This window comes from Balearica regulorum, chromosome 9, assembly GCF_011004875.1.
Source record: "Balearica regulorum gibbericeps isolate bBalReg1 chromosome 9, bBalReg1.pri, whole genome shotgun sequence".
Taxonomy (NCBI): Eukaryota; Metazoa; Chordata; class Aves; order Gruiformes; family Gruidae; genus Balearica; species Balearica regulorum.
Window position 1 is genome coordinate 7,906,904 of NC_046192.1, and position 26,932 is coordinate 7,933,835.

The following is a 26,932-nucleotide window of genomic DNA, read 5'->3' on the forward strand; positions in this document are numbered from 1 at the left end:
AGATGTGAGATCTTGACAGCCTATTTAGCATTAATTATTCCTTATTACATTGCAGACAACCTAGAAGTGAGCATGGTGGTATAAAGGCAAAAAACCCTTGAGGAACCCCACTAGAAGGGTTTTAATTCTTGAAGTAGGGCTTAGGTGTCTAATCTAATTTTTGGAATTCAAGCCATTTCGTTTTAAGAGCAAATTTGTGACAGAAAGAGGTGCAGAGTGTAAGTACTTGGGAGTGTTTTGGCAGAAGTGCTCCTGGGAGCAAACTGAGGGTGTGGGAGTGGAAAAGGTGAAGGACTGGCAAGGGCTAGCGTTACCAGGATGAGCATGGTAACCCTTTCTTCTTGTGGGAGTGCTGTTGCATCCCTTGTACCTCAGATCTGCTGGCTGGTCAAGTGCTGCAAATGCTGTAGATCTTTATTCGCCTGTGGTTTTGGTGAGTGTGCTGTCAGTGGCTGCACTGTACTCATTTTGGCTTTTGAGGATTTATGTCGCTATTATGACAGTATCCAGTTACAGCTGGTTTGCTCTAAGGATGTGAACTCACTCTTTCTTCTCATGCCTTTTCATGCTAGCAAAAGGAAAAAGGGAAGAGAAAAAGAGGAGTGAAAAAAAGACAGATATAGACAGGACCATGGAACCTGCAGGTTCCTAGAAAACAAAATGATGCTTTTATTTATTTTTCAAGAAAATTAATTTTGGTTCACAGCTAATCTTTCTACTTGATATGAACAAAGACAGTGAACATGTATAACACATACTTTGGTTCCTTCATGTGAAAAGCTTAAATCAGAAAGATATTGGAAAGATAGGACAGCCCATTAGCTGTCACCTCCCTCTGCAAATAAAATATAAATATATAGAAGCTAAATCCTTCTTCCAGCATGTAAATTCTAGGAAAAGCTTGTGCATTCCACTGGTCTAGTCACGAAGACTGGGGAGGCCACATCCAGTCACTGACTTATACTTCATTGGCAGAGCCTCCAGTTTCATTGCAGATGGGAATAGGAAATGGAAAACAGTTTATCTCTACCAGAGGCATTTTTTAATATGCAACTGGTGGCAAAACTAAGCTGTAGTAATAGTAAGTTGCTTTTGGAAGACAGATCTATCATGGATTCTGGTAGAAAAAAAGTGTGAGTGTATGGTATTTTGCTAAGTTTTTAGAAGTAGTCCTTCAGGAAGGTCAAGCACCTGGATTATCTAATCTGTTTCTATGACTGGTTGAAGATTTTTAATTATCAAGAAATGGCTGATTTTGCAAAATACCTTCTGGCCAAGAAGTGTAATCACAAAAACAGCTGCATCATGTGTTTCATTTGGATTGCTTTACTGCAAAGCCCTAATTTTTTCCTGCACTGTTTTCAGACTAATATGGAATAGTCTTGGAGGGAAATAAAAGACACCTCTTGTCTTCTTTTCCTAAAAGACTAATATCTCACCCTGGTAATTTCTCTGGCTGCCATCCAATGTGAATTCTGCTGTGTCTTCATTGCTCTAGGTAGTATTTCTATTCTGATCTGTGCTCTCTGTACTTGGCATTTCCAAGAATTTGGTGCATCCCAGGCCCTTTGCTTTGGCTTGCGCAGTTAAAGCATGATCGCTGTCAAGACTTAAATGATAGCCAGACTGACAGAAACTGATTCTTTGTGGCCAACTGATCTTTCTGGGTGCTTTTTAGGCAGAATCCTGTCAGAGACCTGGCAGTCAGGAGACGATCCTGGCTGCAGACCTTAGTTCCAAATATGACTGATTCCTTGTCTTCCAGTGTTAAACCCCAGAACATTGCCTCACGAGTACCCTGAAAGAACAGACCTGTAAGCAATGGAGAGTAAAAGAGGAGAGGAAAAAATTGTCAGTATTCAAACCTGTTCTGCCTGACCAACATGACCAAAAGGATTGAGAGCAGTGTGATTAGTCTAAAGTGGGCTATAGATGGATGGCCAGCAATCTTAATTATTGGGAGCGTTTTTTGAAGCATGTGATTCCCTTTCAGCCAACCTCTCTTTCACCATCAAAGTTAAAATACTGCATTCATAAATTTTTGTACCTTTAGCCTTACCAATAAGCTCAGTTTCATTTTATGTTTCTATTCTTCCATTGTGCACTGCCAAAGTGGTGAGGGAATATGTCTGTCTATTGTGTCTGAGGTGAAAAGGGTATGTTGACACCTTGTTTCTTTCATCTTTTGTAGACTGTGACTTCTGATATAAGTTCTCCCTCCCTGGATCCTGTTATCTTTTATGAATTAAACTCTGAGGTTGAGCTACGATTCTGTACTAAAGTGTAAAAAAAATACATGTAATACTTGCATGTTAGCAACTCTTCTCAAATTACTGCCTATAATAAGTAAGCAATAATTGGTAATAATTAGTGATAACATTTTGTGGTTTATCTCTGTTATTGATTTCAAAGCACATCTGCAAAAGATAGGCAAATATTACATCAGATGAGACTTAGCAAAAATTGCAGTAGAGATAGATAAATATGGCTATTTTTCAAGCCTGTTCTAATTTCAGTGAGTACTTTTCAATATCCCAGCATCTGCAGCCCATGTGAGACTAGTTAAAGTACTTGAAAGTGGTGCGGGGATTGGTGCTGGCCAGTCAGTTATTTTCCTTTCTTCAGGAGTCTTATAATAAGGACTAGAGGACAGGTGCTATTTACTCCTTACACATGTAAGTTGTAAGAATAGGCTCTCAGTATACTGAACAAAGCAAAGGAAGAGCTTCCAGAATGCACTTCAGAGCTAAGAAGATAATTTAGATGTTCTGACTTGGCCTCCAGAAAAATGTGCCTTTTCCCCTTGAGTGCACAGTGAAGCAGGCTGCCTAACTTGGATTCCTAAATCATATGCCTGAAACCACCTAGGCGAGTACCACTATCCCACATAGTGATAGGGTTGCGATAAAGATCAGCCTATATCCCATCTCCCAACTTTTAGCAATAAAAAGATTTTTTTGAAGTGAGAGTTCAATCTTTTTCATTGATTAAAAAAAAACAACCCACCAACCAAAAAAAACAACCAATCTCCGTCATGTTCATCCCCATAAAATGCCAGCTCTTCTGCTTTTTTACTACCTTCTTATTGATAGTCCTGACAGTTATCTATGAACAGCATAACTGTCTGTGGTGACGTACTGCTTGGTGAAATTCTTTGGAGTTCTAGATCTCATAGAGGGTAAAGTTAAATTGCTTTACATTAGTTCGTACCAGCTAAGGATGTGACTCTGTTGCATGTTCTCATTTTTTTGTAAGTCATCTTTTCCACATCTGGATTGTTCCATGATTTCCTCCACAATATGGGGAAGGCAGGATGATCTGATCACAGTTGCTGAGCATAAACCCTGTGAGACTGGAGACCTCTCTGGAAAGTCTGAGCCATGGTCTGTTTCTGAGCAGAAGTGTTCAGAGCAAGCCAAAAAGGAGTCAGAGGTTTAGAGCGACCGGGTCATCATTGCATGTTCTGTGAGTCAAAACAAGCATTTCCAACCCTGCCACTTGAAAGCCATGGGATATTTTGTGGAGAGAAACAGTAAAGTCTGAGCACAGATTTCAGTAAGTAATCATACAGTAAAGAGGGCTGCCTTGAGGTCTGCTTCACTGCTATTCAAGGATACCAAAGTTTCAGCAAATATATTTTCTGAGTCATTGGCCATCCCTTTTGCTGTGATATCTGTGGGTGGAACAGGCTGGATGAGTAGATTTGTGACTACCTAAAATTTGTTTTGCTTGCTGCAAAGCCTATATTTTTTTTTTTTTTTGTGAATTTCTTATGCAGCATAACTGATCACTAACCACAAACATGCACACACACACAGAGGAAGTTGCTATGTATGACTCTCTATTCAAGAGTTTTTTTTAAAAGTAAGGCAGAAAACACATCTATAGTTTTCACCAAGTTAGTTCTTTTTAAAATAACAGCTGTTTTGGAACACCTGCAGCCATACCATGTCAGCTGATTGAGTCACTGAAGAGCAGAATAGCTTTGGCTTGACTGGCAGCAGCAGGCTTCCAGATAACATTAATAACATCTGGAGTAGAGTACAATCAATGTTTCCACTGTGCAAGTTTTTGCTAATAGCAATCTGATGCTTGTTAAACCTAAATATGGTGCTTGGAGAGCCTTCATGTTTGTAGCGTTGCCAGTTGATAAATTGCACTAATTTAGTCATCCTAAGCACTTTCATTAGAAGAATTCTCATAATTCTGAGGAGAAACATGGATACTTTATTCCTAAATAACCTATTGATTTTCTTTCCTAATGGTTGTATGCATGTATGCCACCTACTGTTGCAAACCCTTTGAACAATTCAGTAGCTGGAGAGCCTTCAGATAGGCTTTTGTCCAACTTTGCCAACAGGAAAAGTTTGTGTCTTCAGACAGCAAGGCCATACAAAAAGAATGGTCTTACGAGTCTTGCACTTGGATTCTCTAAACACAGTATATTTACTATAATCCAACTGGAGAAATTAGAGGAATTAAAAAAGTGGAAATTCAAAGAAGAGGAAAATAAAATACCTTCAGGCCTCCCTAAACAAAAAACCCCTTGATTTCTTATTGAGATGGGAAATGGGGAAGTGTCAGATTTCCCTGGTTCATGTGGCATAAATGAAGGAGTTTACATGGGTTAGAGCTATTGGTTTTGGCTGGGTGCAAATGCAGGCAAGCTTTGTTGTGCTGTTTTACCTTAACTTCCAAGCAGCAGATGGGAGAATTGCATTTTCCCTGAAACTTACTCCTCACACTTTAGCTGTGTAATTTTATCTGCCTGTTTTAGAATGTCTTCTGGCAAATGGACTGAAATCACTAATTAAAGGAAGGTTTTTTTGTTCAACGCTAAGTATTTACATGAAGTGAAAATAAGCTGCTTGAGCAAAAAAGAAAGTAATTATACTTTGCTTATATTTATTTCTCAGGTGATTCTGAATTTACTAACATAGTGTTTGTATGGTGCTGTCCTCTGCTCTCAGTGAATTTGGCTTTGGGACTTGCCCTGTGCTCCTCAAATAAGCATTTCTGCCAGAAGCCAAGTTTAAGGGGGGTGAAGATATTATTAGAAATGTGTCTTCACAGGGCTTTGTTGCCATGTTGCATTTAGCTTCTCCTTTGCTTCTTATAGATGCTGTGAAGTTTTATTTTTTAAAAAATCTAAGCTGTTACAGGCCTAGATGACACCTTTTGCATATGGACAGAGGATCCTTGATAGCTAATTCATTATTCCAGATTGGGAACCTTGCCCTCAACAGACATATTTAATACACATAACAGTGTCTCTTGGCTGTGTGTACTCCTGGCCCATCTGCCTGAATGGCATAGTGCCTGCTCCTCAGGGCACAGGTTCTAAGTGATGATGGGTTTAATTTGGCATGGTCTGTGACAGTGTAAATACCATCACCTCTTCAAGAGGTACTTCCTGTGAGCTATACCATATCATCAGGTCATTGAAGCCACCTTAGAAGTTATTATACTTGTTGATTCCTCAACTCAGACTTTCTTGTAAGATGACTGGGAAAAGGAAACACAGAATTCAAAGCCATTTATTTAGGTTAATGGTAATATAGTTTATTTTTGTAGGTATCAGTTAAATAAAGTCCTCACAGAATATGAAAATGCTGGGTACTCAATGTAGCAAGAATGTCCATATGTGATAATGACCTCAGGGGACAGAATTGCCCTGGAGAAATCTAGCAGTCTTCTCCATCACAAAATATGTTAGCTACTTGTCTGTTACAGCCATTACTTAGTGACTGAATGTCCTGGTTTCAGCTGAGAGAGTTGATTTTCTTCATAGCTAGTATGGGGCTATGTTTTGGATTTGTGCTGGAGACAGCATTGATCATATAGAGATGTTTTTGTTATATGGACCTGTTGTTGAGCAGTGCTTACACGGGGCCAAGGCCTTTTCTGCTTCTTGCACTGCCCTGCCAGCGGGATGGCTGGGAGTGCACAAGGAGTTGGGAGGAGACACAGACAGGACAGGTGACCCCAACTGACCAAAGGGATATTCCATACCATATGACGTCATGCTCAGTTTATAAGGAGCTTGGGGGGGGCGGCATCAGCGTTCGGAGTGATGGCGTTTACCTTCCCAAGTAACTATTACGCGTGACAGAGCCCTGCTTTCCTGGAGATGGCTGAACACCTGCCTGTCCATGGGAAGTGGTGAATGAATTCCTTGCTTTGCTTTGCTTGTGTGTGCAGCTTTTGCTTTACCTATTAAACTGTCTTTATCTCAACTCACAAGTTTTCTCACTTTTACCCTTTTGATTCTCTCCCCCATCCCGATGGCGGGGGAGTGAGCAAGCAGCTGCGTGGTGCTCAGCTGCTGACTGGGGTAAAACCACGACACTGAATTTTTCTTTTGAGTTGTCAGCACCAGGGCATACATTATGCCTGTCTATATTTTTGAAAGTATATATAATATGTTTGATTTGACAAAGTATCATCTCTGAAGGCTGGATTGAGGAACAACAGTCAACTGCATGTAAATACTCAACTCAAAATTCTAATCAGCACTTTGCTGATGGAGCTGCCACTATTTCAGTAGGTATGTCCTTTCTTGATAATTTCAAGATGTTGGAAAAAGCATAAGTAATGTCCCACACAGCTGGTGACAGTATTTAGGAGATGTTAGAAACAAATTCAGAACTGGGCTGGAACTCCTGGTGCAAGTATCAGCACTGATTCTTTTTTAAGATGTTTCTTGTATGACTTCAAATGTCACTGGTGAGCTTTAGGCACATGAAACATGTAGAGTCCCTAATTTAGCTCTTTTGCATTGTGTTGTCCTCTATAATAAAGGGCCAATACCGCTTTCTTCCTTTATGGCAGTTAGATGTACTGTCCTGTGCTTGTGACCACTAAGTATCTCAGAGTGTGCCTGATGTTCTAAGTAGGCAGGGTTACACAGTTCCCTATACCCAAGAAACAAGCAGAGCTGCTATGAAATAGGTGTCCAAATTCCCACAACAACTTTGCATATTCCATCTGTGACATATATTGATAAAAGTGACAAGGGATACATGTGTTTTGGTTGCTTGCAGCTTATTTTCTGTGGATGTATGTCTGTTCCTCTGCCTGTCTGGTGATGCGCTTTGGGTTTATGTGGACCTGTTTGGGGAGAGAGGAGGAAAGACTGTGTTGTCCTTGTAGGCAAAGGAACCTGCTGGAGCACAAACTGGGGAGCAGGGACCCATTGATGGGCGTGGAACAGGCATGGTCAAGAGTAGAGCAGGGGACAGATGCAGAGACTCAGAGGTGAGTGAAGCAGAGGGAGGGGATAGTGTAGAGTTTGTGTGCCTTGAGAATTGCCAGCCTATGAGAGGTAACACTGGAATTTATTTGCAAACCTTTTATCTGACAGCAGAACAGTATTTTCTATTTTGAAAATGTCTTTACCTTAATTTGCATCTGAGTAAAACAGAACTTTTGATACTGGAAAAACTGTAGGGCATTTCTGATGTAGCTGCTTTAATGGAAAAGTGCAAGCAAATCTGCAAACTCCTCTTATACTTCTGGTAACTTCACAGAGTCAGAGGCACACTCTACCTTTTGTCCCCTTTAATCATCCTGGTACTTTAGTTTAGGCATTAGTTGCTTTTCTCCCCCACACAAATGTTTTGTGGTGCTAACAGTTTTAGTGGTTTTCTCAGTATTAAGTATGTGAAATATTTAAAAAACTATGGAATACTTTAAAGAAGTGATAAAATTTAAATTGCAAGAACTTAAATTTATTTGGCCCATGCATTCTTATGTTACATTGAAAATTGTGAACCCACTGTTTCTTTGGGTGGGATTTTTTGTTTTTTGTTGGGTTTTTTTTGGGGGGGTTGTTTGGGGGTTTTTGAGTTAAGCCTTTTGAAAAAGTTAACAAAAATCTTCAGAGAAAAAAACAGCTCTGAAGGTAAAGAAATCATGAGTGAGATATAAAACCTTAGACAATAAATTGGTTGTCAGTGATTTAGCAACAGGTTAGTTTCTCTGTGGTCCTTAATTAGTCTTTGAAAATTGATAACATTTTAATGTAATTTTGATTGCCTTATTCTGGAGGTCAGTCTAATATTGTATTGCATGATGCCAAATTACTCTTCTCACAGTTAGGGGATATAATTAAAAGCACAAGCACGCTGTTTTTGATTAAGGGAGCTGAAAAGAGTTTATTTTCTTACTAACTAAGAAAAATTGAGTTTCATGGAAGTAATTTTGGGGTTTTAGTTATGCTGTTTCTTAACCTCTTCTTTGCCATTTAACTACTTGTGCGTGCCTGCTTGGAACAAAAAAAATATCAGCAGATCAGACACACACGCTGTTTCATCTTGGGGTCTTTTTAACATCTTTCCCAGGAAATATATTGTGATCCAAGGTAGAGTCAATTTTATAGGACTCAACTGGTAACACCAATCATCTGAGGACTCTACAAAATCTCTGCTTCCATCTCTGGCAGAGTTAGGTGATAAGTTCATCATTTCCATCCATAGTGATGCAGTAATTTTACACAATTAAAACTTGTGCTGAAATACACTGACAGGCAGAGGAACAAGAAGCTTGATTATTTCTGTAAGGATATACTCCCTCAACACTCATATCTTGGTCCGTTCATTTTGTTTTTTCAAACAGCAGAGATGAGCACCAGGTCAAAGCCTAAGCAGAGCTCGCCTCTCCCAGGCCTCTGCTTTTTGGACACTGGCAATTAGCATCTGTGCCATGGTCCCAGCCCTTAGAGCATGTGACTGCAGGAGAATCTCAACTTTCAATGAAAAAGTGAAATAAAGGAAAAATCTTTTTAGCTGATACTGCCAGAGGGGAAACATAGCTTGAAATGTGATCCGAGAGGCTTAAGGACACATAGGGAAATAACAGGAAATCCATACTATTTTAATTTTGTAAAATTCATGGTTCTTAAGCCATGTTTAGAATTCCTAGGGATCTGGCTCATGATTTGTGAATGTGTCAAGCTGGCAGTACTATGCTGTTTTAAGTAACCCAGATCTCACTTATTCACACAACATAGTTGCATGTCGCAGAGGGCTGTTTTCCTGTTCTGTTTTCTCCTCTTCTTTTGAGTTCTGATCTGGAGCTGGATTGGCCTCGTATTTTCCAGTGAAATAAGCACCCCACATCTTGGGGTGAAAAACTTAATAGTAAGGCACATTTTAAATGTAAAAAATGAGCTAAGTTTTCTATCTGTGTATATTCATATGAGTACTGTAGTAAAATTATTACAATGGTATGACATATAATATCTATAAGTCACAAATAGGTGTATAGTGAGTTTTCTAGTTAGCATGAAATTCATAATTACAGGAGATATTTGCACTGTTTTATGTTGACTCCTTTGTAGCAGCAGAAAAGATCTCATTTGATTCAGGAGCCGTTGGATGGGGCTATCAGGCTCAATATTTTTTTTTCCTCTCACTGATAGTCATTTTCCCGTGCAACTGAGATGTTTCTTTCTCTGCCTATACAAGGAGGTGCTGCTTCTGCTGGCAAGGAAGGTGGATGTATGTATGCCATAGACACAGCAGCTCTGAGTGTTTGTTGGTCGCAGCACATGGGGCATTTCACTCTTGCCAAGCTGTAGGAAATGAATTAGGTCAGCCAACATCTCTGAACTGTGGTTTGAAGGTTAGAAAAGACTTTAAAATGCCTTCCTGGGTGCAGAAATATTATAGTCTGTTTTGCTGCTGAAGTATGTTTGGAGGGGAGCCAAAAAAAATCCCTGTGGCTATAGACTGTATATGAATTGAGTTCAAAAGAGAGATCACTTGTTCTTGTGGACTGACAGGTATTTCCAATTTTTTGCAGCATGATTTCATTACTCATAGTTACCCAGATTTATTTTGTCCTGCTGGAGGCACTTATTGGGCACAGGGGTAGATTTAATTTTAATAGAGGTTTGGACCTGGCTGTAGTTATAGTACTATTAGTCTGGGGTGGAGAAGGGAAATCAAACTCGGATTGTTGATTTGCCTCTTGGCTGAGACCTTATCAAGAGGGAAATAAATTTGCAGTAATAAAAGCTGTTCTTGACATTCCCTTATGCAGAGGAGGCAAAGGTGATGATTAAATGGAGGTTACACGTTATAACTTCATAGCCAGAGGAGAGAAGGAAGGACAGAGCAGGATGCCTATCTGTCCCGCTGGATGCTGCAAGCTTCCGGTATTTGGCTTTATTATGGACTCCAAAGAGTTTGAAGATCATCTTTCTACTTCTAATGGGCAGGATATGTGGTACCATTTTAAATTATTTATGTTGTTTTGTTGATTAGTTCAGTTGTGAGATTATGAAAACATCCATGGTTAGCCTTTATGCTCTGATTTGGATTCCTTTTCATTCAGGTTACACAAGAGAGTAAGGTCAAATAAAGATGTGGGCTGGAACTGACTGGATTTTCCACTCCTCCTTGTGCTGAAGAGAAGAAAGTCTTCTTAGAAACCTTTGAATTTGCTCTTCTTTTTTCTATCTTTTTTCTCTTTTTTTTTTCCCCCCTTCCTTCTCAAATGAAGTTTTTTAGGATAATGAATGTAAACCTAGATTGTTTTAAAAGGGAAGTAGAGACTATGGTTATGCACATGTAACTAATAGTTTTGTTCTCATTTTAAAGAAAAATGAGCCTTACTATCACCATCCTGTGCAGTGTCACGTGTTGAGTATCAGTAGAATAACACTAAAGGTCCTTCGACTGCATTGTGTCTACTGCCCGAATCAGGCCATGATAAGCTGGTGTAGATGTTGGTGATAAATGTGTGATACACATGTATAGACCTGGCCTGGAAAAGAAGTGACTGGAACTGCTGTGTTAGTAATGGCTCAGAAGGGCAGAACAGGGTTACAGTCTTTCACATTGAAGAGTGTGTTTGTGTACACAGAAATGCAGCCCCTGAACTTTTTGTTTGCAGAAAGAGAGGTTCTGTATCTTTTGTTTTACATAGCTGCATTTTCAAGTTCTTTGTGCTATGTAATCCATTAAATGTAAGTCGATTAGGGCTACTTTTTGCTGCATCTGACAAAGTTGTATGAATTTTACAGGAATATTGATGAAAAGATGGGACCTTAGGAAATAACACAGTCCAAGGAGGTGTCCATTGAACTGTGTACTGCTTCAGTTGTTTGTCTAACCTATCTTTAAAGATTACCTTTGTAAACTTTTGAAACAATGTGCTGTTCTGTCCCTGTGCTTAGAAATCTTTGCCTTATGTCTAATCCTTTTACTTAACTGTTTTATACACAAAACACATTGAAAGTAGCGTATTCCCTTCTGTTCAAGAGCCCTTTTGCGTACTCTGAGGTTATCGTCACAAAGCTCCTTCACTCTCTCCTCTAGGATAAACAACTCTGGTCTTTCAATCATCCCTTGGAGGTCATGTTTTCTAGAAGTTGAAAGATAATGTACTATCTTGATGGGCCACATCGGGGAGGAAGCTGCTGAGTGAAATTCTGTGAGAAATTATTCATACTCCGAGATGTTCTGATCAAATATTTCATAACTTCATTAACAGGAACACCAGCATGGTATCTTTTTGATTCATGAAAGTTTGCACTCCTCCAGTGTGGTTGCAAATGAAGTTAAGTTTGTTTTACTGAGAATGAGTGTTGTAGCATAAATTAAAAGAAATAGACTGAAAGTGTATTTTCTAGATGTAGCCATAACTGTGCCAGTAACCAGCAGTACATCTGGCTATGGCTCAGTGTTCAGCTCACCAGGGCACCTGGGTCTGAAAGCTGTAGAATATCCAGGTTCTACTGATTATTAGAAATGCCAGTCTCTCCTTTTATCATCCAAAGCCTGTCTTTCCATTACAACCCCGTCGATGCCATTGGTGATGCTAGGTTTTAAGTGTTAACTGTCCATTTAGAAGGCAAATGAGGCCACTTGAAATGCTCTGTTAGAGGCAACTAGTTGCTTCTATTATCTCTTTGCATTAGCAGCTTGACTCAGACATATTGGTCTCCAGTCCTCCTCTTCCTCACAAGCTTTTTTTCTCAGTGCTATCAGTTGTGTTAATGATGCAACACACGTATAAGACCTATTTTGTTCTTACCTTGGGACAGTAAGATTGAGACTTTCCAGCGGAGCATGGAAATAAATAGTATTTCTTGGTTCCTATTTGTTCCTTTGTCTCCTCAGCACTTCCTTTCCCTCATCTTCCTTTTCCTCTTTCTTTTTGCTGTTTCTTTTCTTAACCACTTGTAATTGGTACTGTACAACCTTCTGGGAATGCCCCTGAGTTTGAGTGTGATTTGACAGAGCCTTTACATCATGAGGTCTACCAGAGATGTATCAAGGCCTCTTTTTCACCCCTTGAGACAGACAGAAGGACCAACAGGAATAAAATTTGATCTCTTTAGAGAAATGGAAGTGGATGAACTGTTGCTGTATGAAACTTTTTTCTCTTTATTTCTTTTTGTTTCCTCTACAAGTCATACGTGGCTGGTAGGTAGAGCAGGACCTCCGTATTTCCTCAGCCAAGAAGCAGCTGGCTCTGTAATTCATTTCATAACTCCTTTGATGCTTCCACAGAAGGAGTGGAGAGTCTGTGAGAGGCATGGAGACATTCCCTTTTGATAAAAGAAAGAGGAAGTGCTCGTTGTTGTGCTCTTCAAGGGCTGGGCCAAGGGGCTGGTCTGTTAGCAGATGCTTATCAGATACACTCTGCTTTCTTAATTTCTCTGAGCACAGGACTTTGTATTAACATGTTATTTCCCTGTGGCTGGTAAGTCTGGTAGAAGCTTGCAAAGCTGGCTTCAGAGGCAGGAGTACTCTAATGGCTGAGGTGTCTCTTACGCCTCTTTATCATATGGTCTGCATCTATTCTGCTTAAGAAAAATGCCTTTATTGCTTTTGCTGACAGGGTTGAACAGTCTGTGTTCCTTTTGGAAAGGATTTTGCTGTCCTTTGCGAAGTCTCTTGGTCAAATAGTGACTATCAAATGTAGGGTTGGCCACAAAGCTCTGATGCTGCACTTGATGCAGGTTTCTCCCACATAGCAACGATGTACATGGCCTAACTGTCCCATACAGAGATGCCTGAAACTGCGTTTCGAGCTTATTACTGACTGTTGTTGCTTGCAGAAAGTGGTGGGGTTGACTTCTTCCTCCGCGGCAGGGGGGTTGGAACTAGATGATCTTTAAGGTCCCTTCCAACCCAAACCATTCTATGATTCTATGATCTCTCACAGAGAACTTAGAATAATAAAAATGGTCTAAACTATTTGAATCTTGTTCCCAGTGGGATATACTTTTATATGTTAATTCCTATTAAACTATCCACAGGCAATAGACAAAAGAATTAGGAACACATAAGGAGATTGATGTAGAGCTATGTAGCTATTCCTGTTATAATTGATTTAGAATAATTGAATCATTTTCCTGTAGAAATCTCTTCTTCCGCAGAACACTATTATATTCTGCAATACCTTTTGTTCCTTTAGTTAATAGAGCTATATAACAAATGCATATCTGCACTGGCAAATGCAGACCATTTGAACTCTAAAATATTAATTTCAAATGTACCTATGGCTATTTTTAATAGTAATTTAAAATGATCCTAAAAAGCACATGTTGAGATAATGAGATCCATAAATACTGGTTGGCATTATTGATTCACATGTATTGCTTCCGTAGATTACTTCCATTTTCCACATTTCTTTTCATGTCTCTACTAATCAGGGAGGTGGATTTTAAAGGTATTTATTTATACTGAGCCTTGTGTAAATACAATGAAATAAAATTCTCCAGTGGGAGCAGAATTAAGCCAGAGTTTACCACTGTGGAAAAATGCAATCCTTAGTTTTTGTAAAAGATTAAGGAAAAGTGCTTAACTTAGTGTATAAGCAGGGAGGAAGTAACTTCCCCTTTAAAAAAAAAACTTGGGGGAACATTCCTTATTTTTGCAGTCTCTGCAGAAGAATCTTTTTCTAGGGAAGAGAAAGGCAGGAATGTTCTGTAGGAATGAAAAATCATTTTCAGCAGAAACAAAGCAAACTGGTGCAGGCTTGGCAAGACAATGTGCGTGTCAGCTTCTGTGGGCAAATAAGGTCCTCTAGAAGCCATGGGCTATGGTCAGGACATTGGAGTTCCTTTTATTGTCCTTCAGTGTGATATTCTGTTTTCCCTCCCTCCTTCCCTGTGTAATTTATCCAAACAAAACTGGGGCCTTATGAAAACAATAAAAGAAAAATGGACCTCATCTACCTTGTGAACCTGAAGTGATTCAATTATACCCATTCATGTTTCTGCAGGAATGCTCGTTTTCATGTTGGGATTTTTTTAGTTACACATGAACCTTTCCCAAAGTGATTCTGAGATAGTCAAAATAAGCCACACTGAAAGATTGCTCAGACAGGTATCAACTTTAAAGCTTTTTTAAGTTGCCTGTAGCAGCTGTCCTGTATTAACAAAGTGCATCCTCATTAGGAAAAGTGAGTATGTTCTTACCACATGGTTGTTAAAAACTAGGCATCTACTATTGGATTGTAAAGACAAAGTAGGTTGTACAGAGGTTCTGAATGATGGACTTGACTGAATTTGAGTGCTGTCATGTAAAGTGTTATCATACTTGCTGTCACTCCCACCATTCTGCAGAAGAGCACTGCAGATAGAACAGGGATGGTAGAAATTGACATTTTTCCTCACTTCTCATCATTGCTTTTCAAAAGCAAACCTGTTTGTCAGACTCTTGGGCTGTCTGGTTAGCAGATTAGGTTGAATTCTGCAGGGAGCTTTATTTTCCAAAAGTATTTTCACATCATACAAGTTTTACATTCTGTCAGTTCAGTTCTTCTAAAATTGTTTTGTAGTGTATGACTACATAGAAAGAATATTTTCTTTTTTTTTAACAAAAGAAATGTATCTTGTGATCTTTTGAGCTTCCATAAATTAGTATTTAAAAAATATTATCTTTCTCTTTTTATGCTATGGTGCAAATGCAAAAATGAGACTGAATTCTAAGCCAATGAGCTTATGTCTTTTTTGTATTATTTGGGATTTTTATTTTATTTTTCATCCTTGTATAGACTTGCCAGTATGGACCATGATCTCCACCCAGTCACAACTGGCCTGAATTGATGGTGGGACTAATTTGATGAACAGTGGGATATCTCATTTGTGTTACATGCTTGCCTGTAAGTGTTTAAGTTCTTAATGTAGAAACATAGGATCATAGAATGGTTTAGGTTGGAAGGAACCTTAACGATCATTTAGTTCCAACCCCCTGCTGCGGGCAGGGACACCCTCCACTAGACCAGGTTACCCAAAGCCCCATCCAACCTGACCTTAAACATTTCCAGGGATGGGGCATCCACAACCTCTCTGGGCAACCTGTTCCAGTGCCTCACCACTCTCACAGTGAAGAATTTCTTTCTAACATCTAATCTAAATCGACCCTCCTTCAGCTTAAACCCATTCCCCCTTGTCCTGTCACTACACTCCCTGATAAACAGTCCCTCACCAGCTTTCCTGGAGGCCCCTTCAGGTACTGGTCAGCTGCAATTAGATCTCCCCGGAGCCGCCTTTTCTCCAGGCTGAACAGCCCCAACTCTCTCAGCCTGTCCTCATAGCAGAGGTGCTCCAGCCCTCCAGTCAGCTTCGTGGCCTCCTCTGGACTCGCTCCAACAGCTCCATGTCTCTCCTGTACTGGGGCCCCCAGAGCTGGACGCAGTACTCCAGGAGGGGTCTCACAAGAGCCGAGTAGAAGGACAGGATCACCTCCCTCGACCTGCTTTTGATGCAGCCCAGGACATGGTTGGCTTTCTGGGCTGCAAGTGCACATTGCTGTGTCATGTTGAGCTTGTCATCCACCAACACCCCCAAATCCTCCTTCTCAGGGCTGCTCTCAACCTGTTCTCTGCCCAGACTTAGTCTCCTTTGTGTTTGTCATCTGCTTTGAGATTGTCAGGTTGAATTACTTACAATGCATGTTTTCCATTCATAAAGTTTTTTCTTAACATGGTAGAAGAAAAACATAGTGACAAATCTTATGTGGAAGAGATGACACTTCAGCATATTGTTTTATTGGGCATTGATGATACAGTATATCACTAAAAGCAGTTTAGAGGATAGGAAACAGCACTATTGATCTCCTGGAGTCCTGTTGCCAGAAATTGTATTAAAAAGCTTAATGCTATGATGTGTAGCCTTGTGGTAGCCACATAGCCAAGAATGACCTTTACCAGAGATCAGCAAGCTTGGAGTCCTAGTCATATGGTGGATTTACTGAGGGAGGTATGTTGCTGTCGCGATTTAACCCTGGCCGACAACTAAGCACCACACAGCCGCTTGCTTGCTCCCCCGCGATGGGATGGAGGAGAGAATCATTTGGTGTCCTCTTGTAAACCAAATTGCTGAGTGACAGGAGGAAGACTTACACATTCAGGATTTCAGTGTTTTCAAAGTAGTTATCCAGAGGTAGAACAATTTCTGTGCTATTGCCCACCTCTCCTTCCCTCCCTCCTCCATTTTGAATGGTGTGAAATATAAGTTATATTTTTCTGTTTATCATCCACTTTTAAAAAAATAAGCTATGGAAGGTGAATGTAAGCGTGTACTAAGATTACAACTAAATAATACTTCGGATTGTCAGTATTGAAAGAAACGGTTTACTGCACTTGATTAGTAATTCAAGTTCATCGTCAAAATATGCTGTTATGCAGCTATAGATGCAAAATTAGTCTATACTAGTGAATTGTTCTAGATTTATACTTGAACTTCTAGTAAAAGGGGCTAAATAACACTTACTTAAAGATGTGGGTTTTTTAAAAATAATGACTTGAAAAATAAATACTGCAATTACTATATTGTTTAAATGCAGATTTTAAGTTATTTAATACTGTATGAGATTTTAAATGTTTACATATGAAAGACTGCTCATACTTCAAAATGCTTGTACTGTAGAAGCATGTCCATGAAGAAATAGTGCATAAATGCATACAGGTTTGGAAGAGCATGAATAACTCTGCAGTTACAGTCTTGGTTTAAAAAAATGAATGAGAAGCCTACTTAGCTTCCTTACAAATTATGCTCCATTTGTTTCTAAATGGACCTGGAGTTTCTCAGTAATTTGGGTCTGGATTTTCAAAATATGTGGTCACCTGAAAAAAAATACAAACAGGCTTCTCAGAAGTTCTATGTTTCACACTCCTGACCATAGGTATCTAACTTGAGTCTTTTTGAACTCCTTCAGGACATCTATTGGTATCATTAGGCATTAGCATCTATCCATAGTCTTTGAAACTTGACTTTTAGCTACTTTTAAAACCATCAACTAATGTCTGCTCTAGAATTGTTACTTGTTGCAAATACAAGCCACAAGATTTATTTCCGAGTAACCTTTTTACAGTCTAAAACACATAATACAGAGTAGTGTGCTTTGTTGTTGTTGTTTTTGTTTGTTCCAAATGTGTCATGAATATAGCTGTGCTCTGTTCCTACACTGCTTCACTGGAAGTGAATTGCTGCTGTTTCTCATACCCTTACCCCGTGGTAGATGTGTTTTGGTAGCAATTAGAGATGGACGGTTCCCTTAGGCACCAACTTTCCATGTTTAGCATTAGCCACCCTTTCTGTTAGTTTTACAAATCACTTTGTTTTTCAGAATGGGGATGCTTTTAAATGGGGTGAGAATATTCTTCTATTTTAGGTCCTTTGTTTCCATTTAGAGCTTAGAAAGGGAAGAAGTGCTAGAAGCAAAAGATTATGGCAAAACACTTAATAAAATCTACTCCAGTTTCTCAATTAAAGCCTTAGACAAATGCAAAAAAAAAAAGGTTATTTTTTTCTGTGATTTTGCTTCTTTCTTTCTGTGCTAGTGTTTCCCCACTAATAAGAATGTGTCATTGTTTTCACACAAATGTAATTTTTATATGCTTTCATATAGCACTTCAAAAGCCATTCTGATTTACAAGGCAGCTGCCTTAAGAAGCAAAGAATTGTGACTCTTCTTTCCCATGCGCTCACACGTCCCTTTCTACAGGGGACAACATAGCTACAACATGATTGGAAAACATTTGAATCAAAAAAATATAGCTTTACTCCCAATAACTGCTGTGATTCCTATTCACAAGTCAGTGACTAAAGCTAGAGTTACTACTCTGTAGAATTCAGCACTTCATCTCTTTAGGTTTCATTTAATTCTACATTGGTTAGGAAAAACCTGTATTTCTATTCAGAGAACAAAAGCCTCCACATCTACAATTCAGATCTACCTCTAATCATTGGAGAAATGGGAACTCTGATGCATGTTGGTGCCATTAATAATACTCGAATGTGCACCAGGACTTTTTCAGCAATGATCTGTGTTTGCAAATGGCTGAGTGCAGTGTTTTAACCAGATATTCAGCATGTTTTTATTAGATTATTACCCAGAAAACAGAATATGAAACAACCATGAGAAAATATGAAACAACTTTTCTAAAGAAACACAAACAACAACAAGAGCCCCAACCCAAAACTAACAACAATAAAAAAAAAAGTCCTTTCAGTAGGACAAACATTCATTAAGTACTGTGGCTGGTATCCAGCTTTTCATACAGAAAGCAGCAGCAGCAGCAGCATATTTCCATTTACACTGTTCCATCTATACTCCTCACCATTTCTTCAAGTGTCATACAAGCTTTGGAATGCATATTTTCAGGTTACAGGACTGAGGTGTGGTTTCTGCTACAACAATGGTATTGTTTCTCCTCAGCTGAAATGCAATAGTAGATTGTGCCATAACTAGTCTTAATCCTTAGATATGGAGACTTTAGCCATATGGAACACAGACTTGGCCTTTCATTTCTGTGAGCATAAGCAAGGCTTTAGCATGGGAAGAGAACACAGCTATGGGATAGACACAGCCACAGCTGTACTCTGTATTCATGCTGTGTTCTATATCTTCCTCTGTCTGTCCTACAAACTGGAAACATGTGGTAATCATGTCTGAGGATTTTGTTATTGCTGTATCCTCTAATTCTGTTTTATTTGTAATTTTAGATGGACTCAAAGCTCTCGTCCCAGATTTACAGCAACGTGGTGTGCTGTTGATTTCTCACAAAGAAATCGTCAAAAACCAGCTCTGAGAAGCTTCTGCTGTGAAAGAAGTGACGTGTTTGCAACTCGGAAGCTAAGAAATCAGGCAAAGCCCGTAAGGTAACATTTTAAATGAAAACACACCATTTTCTTTCTAAAGAATACTTGTATGTTGGGCAGACTGTCAGTGTGACAGCTTAGGAAAGAGTGTGTTTCCCCTGCAAGGAAAAGACTGCTACTAACTCTGAGCACTTTTACCACATCAAGTCAACAGTTTTATTTCTTATAAATCCATTTATAACTTGGGGAGTGGAGTGTTGTTTCTATTCTGCTCAAGGGGTGGAAAAGCAGTGGGAAGAGTTCAAAGACTTGCTGAATTCTTTGAAGTTTAATGAAATCAAAAGTATTCCTAAGAGATGGGACATATAAACAGGCAGCTGGTAGGGAGAGCTATAGTTCTGTCTGTAGTCATCAAAGGAATGACGAAGGATGACTGTGGAGTGCAAAGTACCACCTATGAAATGAACACATACTTCTTTACTGGAAGTGGGACTAAAATGGCCAGTTTTACTGTCGTTGAGGGGTGGTGCCTGTGGTCCAAAGGCCATACTTGCTATAGCTTTGCCTAGAAAATGTCAGCTGAGGTCTACTGTTAGAAAAGGTGAGAGGAAGTAGTAGGAGCCTAGGTATTATTCCTTCAGTCATAATTTTGTGAGTGGAGAGAGTGTGTACCTGTGCAAAACTCTTGCTTATGGCAACTCTTGCTCTTAAGATGAGATGTCTTTTATGCATTTTGTGCAGGAGAATGATGCAGGGAAATTATCTTGATGTACTGGACCTACTTCACAGGTCAGTGTGGCTGGAAGGTGAAGCCGTGGCCGCCTCTCCAGCCCAAGTTATTCTGGGGGCTGTGCAGTCTTAGCAGCACATGAAAGAATCACCCACCGAGAAATCCCATTGTGTGGAGTGAGGAAGTTGATATCGAGGCTCCTTCCTGTCCACCCTGACATGGATCACTAGGTCTTAGCCGGAATCACATTTAATTGTGCTCTGACTTTGAAAGTTTTGGGATGTACTTTGGAGGAAGCTGAAGATGCAACAGCCACAGGTAGTACTGTCTTTATAGAGATGAGGGATCCACATAGAGATAATGTTACAAATAATTACAAATATTTGCCTGCAGTGATTATAAGAGCATTTATTTGACAGTTCCCCTAAAATTGCCTATATAATTACCCATTTTACAGATGCAGTATCTGGTCCCTCGTTTTTGCTGTCATAATCAATAGACTACAATAAATGAGGTATCAAGAGAGTTATTTAGACCATACAAATAAGGCAGTAGCCTGCTAGCTGCTAAGATTAACCCTTGAAAAATGGCATGAGTACAGAAATGCAGGTAGAAATATTTTGTTGCCTGACTCTCATCTCTATGCTTGCTTATTCCTTCTCTTGTCGTCCCTCCTCCTTCCAAGACAGAAACATACACGTAAGGCATGGCTGAGGCAGAGCTGAAGACTTCACTTAAAAATATGTGAAAAATAAACTGCTGCTTAATTCACTGCAGCCTTTGTGCATGAGCAAGATGTTATGTTCATGTTACATGGTATAATCACTGATCCCTGAGGACATCACACCTTGTGTGTTCTTCCCTTTCAAACTGTTAATGTTTTACCAATCCCAAGTGAATACATAAACCTCTGGAACATTTTGAGTCTGGTGCCATTTAACATGGGGGGTTTTGTATGTAAAATAATATAGATGTTTCTTTGTCTTCTGCGTGAAGTACTAAGATCTGGTCCAGGCATTTGCAGCAGAGAAAATCTTGTGGAGATGTTTCCATTTCGGTTAAGTTCCCTTTGAAATGTATTTTATAAGGAGAGACTGACTCATACTTTACAGTTTGTTAGTTAGGGATGTGGGACAGTCGGAGTGATATCACTGCACGTCATACGCATAGAGACTTTGCCAAGAATTGCGCAGAGCAGACTTGTAGCCTTACATATTCACAAGGCCACACACATTCTTGTTTTGACAAAAGTTTCAATGCATAATGGAAACCTTAAGATTTGACTCAAAATGGAATAGTCATCCTATTGTCTCCAGGCAGTATCTCCATGTCTCTTATGTCACCTCATAGTTCTGTCACTTGTTATGATATATGTGGCCTTGCTTTGTGAGGGCAGCATTAATTGCTGTTTTGTTAAATGCCCCAATTTTTTGTTCCTTTTTAATAACTATTGAACTATGAGGAGAAGGTACTCTGCAGGAAAATAAAGCTAAGGAGGGAACCATTTAAATGAAAATTCTCCAGGAACACTCTCTTCCCTTAGCAAAAAGATACTTGTGACAATGAATGAAATATCTTTTGGAATCTCATTTGGAATTGTGATAATTTTCCTGCTGAGAAGTTTAAATTAAAACTTTCAGCTTTACAGCTGTATATGCTTATGTGATTTAAGAATATCTCAAATTAGTGGCTATGCTTTTTGCTATATTTTAAGTAATCATAATTTAAGGAATTAGGAGGTTTTGCAGACATGAGCATTGCCTATAAGACATGAGCACTCTGAGTGTCGTCTATAAAGAATCACTTTCTTCACTTTGTGAAACAGGGGGGATGGGCAGGGCTGATACCAGCATCTTCATTTTCCTATGAACAATGATTCAGCAGGGGAAATTAATGAGTTAATTGAAATGCATATGTTGCTATTATAGAATCAGGTTCTGGTTTGGGGGTCAAATTACACTGAACTTAAGGTTGAACAATAGATTTGCTGTATAAACAATCCAGCTGTGCATTTCACATAGTGAAATGGGCATTTCACATAGTGTTATAGGACAGAGCTGTTGTTTTTCTTCACTCCAGCTTTTAGATTCTGTTCAGTCCTTATATTTTATTTCCTGAAGTCAGGAATCAGAATCATCTGTTTCTTTGATGCTTATTTCCTTCCAGACTTTCTCTACATTTTCATGCTGAAGTTGTGTCCATCTCTTCCTCTTTGATCTTACAGAAATGGACAAAATGTCTGGATTCTCATCTTATAGCCTTTTTAAATCTGTATAGCACTTTTGACTTCGGTGTAATTGTTTCTAATTTAACAAAGGTGATTGGAACTAGGCTCCCAAACCAAATTCTGTTAAACTACAGCTGTGGTGTATCAGTTAAGGTAAAGAACCTGGCTGGTTGCATGTATTTGAAACAGTTCTCTTTTTTTGCCAAAACCTTCACCCATGGTCAAGATCTATAAAGAATTACCATCAAATAAGCAAACTTTGTTTTGGACACTTTGAACACATTTGAAAACTAGGCCCCTCCCATCCTGATTTAGGGACCTAGATTCAGTGCTTGGTTTTGGCAGCCCTCTAAGAGAGGCAGAAGGTTGTATAATGGAGTTCTTGCACCAATTATCAGCACCATCTTACACAAGAGGGTTACTTCACCCTCTAAAACCCACTCACTGCTTAACTCGTAGAAGTATATTGCTGGCTGCCTTATTGGGTGCCCATTGCAAAGACATGTCCGCACTCCAGTGGAGCGTTGATGTTTTGGGAAAGCATGTTCTGCTGCAATAGGCCTTCAGCTGAAAGACTGCTGTGAGTCTGACTTCCAGCAACTAAAGCAGTCTGATTTCTGACCAGCAGTTTCTGTTTTTTTAAAAGTAGTTCCTTCTTGTGCCAAATCTCCTGTGTTTCCTGCATCTAGAAGTATCAGAAGTTTAGGTATGTATAAATCAGGCACTATACTCTGTCTGTCAGTTACTGTGGAAAAGGTCTCATTTTAAATCCTCTTATACCTGTTCCTCCTTAATAAACAAGCAAAAAACCAGCAGGTCCCATAGATTTGGCAAGAATTTAAAATTCCTGAACAGAGAACAAGTATATCTTAAGGGACTGTATTTACTTTCTAATAATAATAATAATAATTTTTGTTTTATATTGCCTTTTTCATCAATAGTTCTCTAAGTACTTTTTATAAAGCAGTTTGGCATTACTGTACTGTCTTGATAGTGGGAAAACATATGGACACCATAAGATCTGGCAGCAAGATCACTTAATAGCTGTGTGGCCATTAGAGCCTAGCACCCTCTTCAAGATTGAAATGTTTTTCTTTTTTTTTTTTTTCTCTTGGTAACTTTCGATTGCCAATATATTTATTTAGGAGATAGTAACCTGACTTCACAGACATTATTGTCCAAATGCTCAGAGAAGGATGTTATTTTTGGAGTAAGGTCCACTTGTATCTTGAGATGCCAAGACATTTGCAGGCCAAAGAGTTCATCCAACCATTTAGGCATCAAGGCAGAGAGGGTAGTTTTACGCAGCATTGTGAGAATTAACCGCACTGCTATTCTCAGCTGGAGCTGCTTATTGCTACCTTCTCCTAAAGAGAGAGTTTACTTTTAAGCATCTGAGACATTCTGGAGGGAACTATGCTTTTGAAAATTTGGTCTGGCATAATAAATATTTGAGTATTAAGGATAGAGGTGAATCTATCGTAATTGCTTTTGTAAAATATGGAGATAAGCAGTCCTTTTAATCCATTATTTACTCAGTAGATGGTATCTAATTATTTAGGCAATTTTTAAAGTCAGTAAAAGGCTTAACTAATTCCAAACTATATTTTGACTCATACTGAACTCTCTTTTGTCTGAATAAAATATAAGAAACATTGACTCTCATACGGGTAAGGCACTTAGAATTCGGGGGGGAGAATAATTAAATGTGGTGCTCTTTACAATGGTCTTTTTAACTGGCTCATTCCATGCTGCTTCTATCCATTTCTGGAAGTTGTATGGGGAAACTGAAGATTCAGAAGCCTATAGGGCAGCTTTGTGTTCCGTCTAACGTTCCTTCTTTCAGTTAAACTATTTATACAGGCCACAAATGATCATGCTCTATTACTACTAATAAGACGCAGTTATCAGTATAGCAGCTTGTGCACAAATAATTAACTCTCTACCTTCCTTGAGATTCTTTGTGTGTATAAAAGTGGACTGTGGGACGATTTTTAAATATGTCAGGTAGACTTAATATACTTTTGAGCAAGAACAGTCTTGTAGCCCTTGATGCTGCTGAGCATAGTCTCAAAACTGCCTTAAATTGTTCCAGCTAGTAGCTTAATTGTTTCCATATAGAACAATTCCTAGTATCAAAGGAATTCTGAATTAGGATAAATTTGTTGTGTGATAGAATAACAGATTTAATGATAAGGGTGTTCTGCTGCATATCTATATAAAGACAAACATTTATCCTAGCAATGAGCTTAGATCTGTGTTTTCCCCACATTTTCAGTCATTTGGATTCTTACTTCCAGATTTGCCCTGTTAAAGTTATGGTGGTGTTGCAGATTTTGGCTGCAAGATTTGAGCCACACGCATCTGCACATCAGGAATGTTAGGCCCAGAGTTCTGTTTCAAATCTGTTGCTGTTTAATGTTTGCTAGTTTATTAAGTGCAGAAGATGCATCTCTGCTGAACTTAGAGAACTGCTAAACATTAGTTTTGCCATGACTCAGATAATTGCAACTACCTGAAAATGCTTTTCAGGAGTCTACAGTAAGAAAATATTTTGACTGTTTAATTCTACACCACCACCCCCCCCCACACCCCTTTTTTTCTTTCTTTTTTTTTAGTATGGAACATGCATACGGGCTGACAAGTTTTACTTCAACTGTAACCCTGTGTGACCGAAAAAGAGCTGAGTTATAAACCCCTAGTGATTGCTTTTACAGTGGAAATCATGACAGAACTTTAGGTCTGACATAGTGGCACTAGAAGAAAGCCACTGTAGCTGATTTTATTGTATGATAAAGAATAATCAAATTTTCATTACAAAAAAAGCTTTACGAAAGGATCACTCCTACCGCTGATGTAAAAAACCAGGAGCATCATTTTCATCTGGATTCTTTTGTATTCCAAAGTAATTTTATGTGGATCAGGCACAAGGATGACAATAATAGGAGCAACTGAAGAGCCCGACCTATTGTAGGGCAATAATGGCACATGTGCACATATCTGTCATCCAGAGGATTGTTTCATCACCCTGAAAGCAAGAGGAACTTGCCTGCAAAATCGGTTTCTTTTCTTCTGCCCTATTTTCTCCTACCATCCCGGTGTTCATTTGGAACGTTTAAAATCAATTCTGCACATATTCAACAGCATTAGAGCAATAATAATCCTGATCTGGGCCCCAAATCAATTTGTAGTCATTTAGAAAAGAAAAGAAAAAATATTTGGTGTTTTTTCTTATTTTTCCTTCCCCATATAGACAGAATTTTGGTTAAGGAGCTTGTAACAGTACCTGTCTGCAACCTTAGTCTGCCTATCAAACTGTATGTGTCTTGATATTTTAGAGTTATCTGTAAATCTTGGGTCTCAAGATTCCACCTTGAAACTGATAGAGAATAGCATTCCATAAAGTCATCGCTAGACATCCCTTACATTTAATGGATAAGCATGTGGTAGAGTTGTGATGACTGAGGGTAACAGAGTGAGAGCCTGCTGGGCTTCTTCTCCTCCTTTGTATGGACTTGAAATGGTAAAGATTCCCCCTCATTACTAGGAAAATGGTTCCAATGCCTAGTTTTCCCAACTGCTAATTTAAAAAGAAAAATGTTTTACTTTTATGGAAACCTGTCTCACTTCAGCTCTCAGCTTTCATTTTTTCTAGTTTTTGTGGTTAAGGAACCACCTGGTATCAGGCTTTTTTCCTGTTATTACATGCTCTTAACTGTCTCCTGATCAATGAGATTCATGGAATTTGTCAAATTTCTCACTGTGAGATAAGACCTTCTTATTTTTATACTATCGTGTTTATTAAATGAATACTAGAATGGACATAATATTTTCTTGAAAGGTCTCGTCCTGCAGAGTCTGCACAGGTCTTGTGGACCTGTATTTTGTAGTGAGTTTAGGATGTGCAAGTTGTAAATGTGTCATACGGAAGTTCATACTAAGCAGTAGCGAAAAGCTGCTGCCTTCTATCAACCTTATTTGAATAATCTCTGAATGATGTGCTGAAAAGAGTAAAGCAAATTTAGAAAATAAAACCCCGAATGGAAGAACCGAGCATTCAGAAGTCTCATTAAAGCTGTACAGAACAGTTAAATACAGCTTCAACCGCAATCGTGTCAACCTGCATCAAATTATTATTTGTTCCTTCTCCATTTGTTCCCCATTCCAAAACATTTTGGGTTGCTTTCTTCCTCTCCTTACCTTTTCTTCCCTGTTCTCTGGAATTTCTCATGTTCCAAAAATTACCAACCTTAACAATACTGCTTTAGACTTCCACAGGTTATTCTTTTTTTTTTTTTTTTCCTGAGGGGAAATTGTCTGATTCTGTAGAGTTAAGAACACTGAGTTACTTCTAAGCATCTTCACCAGCAAAACAGAAAACAATGCTTAGCCATAAAGTGGGAGTATATTGCCTTGGATTTGCCCTTATACTGCCAGAAAGATTTGCCTTTTCTTGATCAGTTTGGTTTTCCTGTACCAATATCAGATCAGCACTTTTGAGGGCTATCAGTGATAATGAGGAAGAGCACTAATACAGAAAACCAGGGTAACTTTTGCAAGTCATTCCAGTGTGTGATCACATAAGTGACTGTTGATTTCCAAACTTGAAGACCAGAGCTAACACCACTGACAATAACATTGTTCCAGCATAAAACAGCAAAATGAACTCAAAATTGAGCCCAATTCAAATGAATGTCACATGACAATGAATGGCTTGAAAAATTCTAAATTTAAGTGAGTTCCTGATCACCTTATGTGTATTTTTAACAGAGTTTAAAACTATAAACTGTGAGAACTAAAGTTTCAGATTTCACTGTGTCTAACAGCTAGCTGAAGTTCTTGGACTGACTCACAAAATCATCCTTGATAACATATAAACTGAAGCAAAGTATAATCAACTTAATTGTTT